This window comes from Octopus bimaculoides, chromosome 20 (assembly GCF_001194135.2).
Source record: "Octopus bimaculoides isolate UCB-OBI-ISO-001 chromosome 20, ASM119413v2, whole genome shotgun sequence".
NCBI classification, from domain to species: Eukaryota; Metazoa; Mollusca; class Cephalopoda; order Octopoda; family Octopodidae; genus Octopus; species Octopus bimaculoides.
Genome location: NC_069000.1, coordinates 37,147,680 through 37,150,812, shown reverse-complemented (window position 1 = coordinate 37,150,812; position 3,133 = coordinate 37,147,680).

Below are 3,133 nucleotides of genomic sequence, written 5' to 3'. Positions count from 1 at the left end.
GTGTGTGTATAATTATTGTTCAATAAGTAGTGCACGAAACCCTTGGCCTTTAAGTAACTTTCTACCTTTTGCTGTTTATGTGTGTGTATGTGTATACATGTGTGTATAGTATACGTGCGTGTGAGCATGTATATAAAAAAGGGAGAGAGAGAGAGAGAGAGAAAGAGAAAGGAAGTAAGATAGATAGATAGATAGATAGATAGATAGATAGATAGATAGATAGATGGATGGATGGATGGATGGATGGGTGGATGGACGGACGGACGGATGGATGGATGGGCGGATGAATGCTTAATACAATTATATATAATGACATTCTCGTGTGTGTGTGTGTGTGTGTGTGTGTACGTGTATGTGTATGTGTGAGTGCTGAATGTAGCGTTGATTGTTGGGATGACGGAAGAATTCAAATGAAAGCGCAAGATTTATGACTTGGATGATGTCAGATGATGTAAATGTATTTGGTTACAGTTGAAAAGGATATAAAAACAAAACAGACTGTTGCAACCGGTAGACATAACAAGTGTTCATTTTACTACGTATTTTAGATACAAACAACAGAAAATACTTTTCAATTTATGATAGTCGTTGATTTTTAAGACATTCTTTAGGTGTCTCGGTTTATATAAATAGTGGTTGTTTAAATTGTGCATCTTCTATACACATACACATGCACACAGAAGCATGCATACATGCGCACGCACAACCACATATATGCATATATGTATAACATGATATATGATATAATATATATGTATGTATATATATATATATATATATATATATATATATTATATTATATATATGTTATATGCCACAGGTTTTCACGCAGTTTCCGTTTACCAAATTTACTCACAAGGCTTTGATTGAATCGGAGCTATAGCAGAAGACACTTTGCCCACGGTACCGCACAATGGAACTGAACCTGAAAACGCGTGTTTCCAAAGCGAGCTTCTTAGTCATATTGCTACAGTTATATTATACAACGCATATACACACCAGAAACCAGGCAAACGAAGGAGAAAGGGGGAACAATGTAGCGCAGAATCATGCGAATTTTAGGTGTGTATTTAGCTCCTGCAACTTTTAAATAACTAGGTTAAAGACAGGATGCTGCTTATGTTCGCGTATCTAATTAGAGTAATATCTGGGCGAACAATGCGAACTGCGAGTTCATGAGAGTAGTCGATAAGGATAGAAATGTTTAGGATGTTGATGGAGGTATCAGAGCTGGTAGCAATGAATTCCAGTGCTGGGTGAAAACTGTTATAAAAGATATGAACAATATAAGTTGTTATAAGGCTGAGATACATTGGTGCAGTGATCGATGAAAGTGGACAAAAGAAAAATTGACATAATTAGAGCCAATTTTAGTGCACATTGGTACTTGATGGGAGTCTGTTGAGGAGAAGTAATTTAGAGTATTGACAAGTTGGAGTTCAAAAGAGGGTTTGAGAACTGAGAGCCGTCCTCATGGGTAATGGCAGTATACAAAGATTTTAAATCCATTTCGAATGCCATTAGGGAAAGAAAAAGGAGTTGAACCAATGATTTAGGGTAGAAAAGAAATGACCAGAAACTATACGAGTTGGTCAAAGCAGAAACAGATTAATTTGGTAGGCCAGCTACAAACAGTGACTGAGCTGATAGAATGCAACGAGCTCCAGATGAGAATTGTTAAGGACTCTTTACCGTCCTCGGAGATCAAGAACCGTTCTAGACTGTGACGACTTTTGCTGCCTAAGTTTGGTGTCCACTTAGAACGATGCTGAGCTCCGTGAAACAAACCAGTTCTGTTGATTTATTGTTGTTATTGATTTACGTGTTTAATTGTGAGTTTATACGTCTTATTTAACAACATATTACATAGGTGCATTTAATGCATACACTGCACCTATTTCAGCCGACACTCTATTTAGGAAACACGTACAGCCCCTGTATTTTTTCATCCTGTTTTAATTTTTTTACACTTTGTTTTATTCATTTATAACCACTCCTTGCTTTTAATCTTCTTCGCATTCTATTAATAGCCTTAATTGCTTTCTCATCCCCTTCCTCCGCTCGCATGGTATTGTGCCTCTGTCTTATAGTACATATGACATTTGACCTATCATCCTCTTACCTCTTACCTCAACCAATCTGACCTTCATCTTCTCCCTCCTACTTCAAGTGAGCTTACTCTTTCGACAACCCTTGGTCACACTTCACTTCCTCCCGCACCATACATTTCCTACACTACACACAGGAATTTTCATAGGAATTTACAAAGGAATTTTCACATCCCTCACTTTACTTCTACACCGTCTTCTCTTTATGGTTGTCATAGTTCTATGAGGTCCTCGGTATTTTTCCTCTCCAAAGAAAAACGAGTATCCGAAACGTTATTTCCTCACCTTACAACAAATCAACTCACAGCAATTTATTTTCCTCCTGGAAACTATTAGACATTAGTTTTTGCTGGTACGGACAGCAACTAGCTTCTTCGTACACCGGATTTTATTGATATGAATACATGTGTTTATGCAAACATATACACGCATGTGTATATCAATATGCTAATGCAGGTATAGACTTATATTTGCACATACATACTTAGATAAAGACATTATATTTATGTGTTTGAGAACGCATGTATGTATTCGGTTTCGACCAGCGCTGGATTAACCATTAAGCAAAATAAGCACGTACCTAAGGCATCAAGGGAAGGAGGGGGTACCACAGAAACGGTAAATGGTAAGTGGTTTACGGCACAAAAAAAATCACTTTAAACTTGCTAAAATAATATTCGGGGTGCCTTTATCTCTGCTAAGTATAGATGCAGATGTGTTACCTATGATTAATTTTGAGGATCTGATCAAAGACTTTGCAATTCAAAAGAGTAGGAGGAAACTTTCCAAATATAAATAAAGTGGAACTATACAAAAATAAACATTATTTTCCCTCTTACCGTTTTGTTTCGTTTTGAAAAGTAAAAATTTATTTTATGGTCTGTTAATGTTTATATTTTGAATTACATAATCTTTTATGGGGGGCACCAAAATCTTTTAAGTGCTTAGGGCATCGATGGGTCTTAATCCGACCCTGGTTTCCACGAAGTTTGGGTTAACGAATAGGACTATTGAAGTTTGGGTTA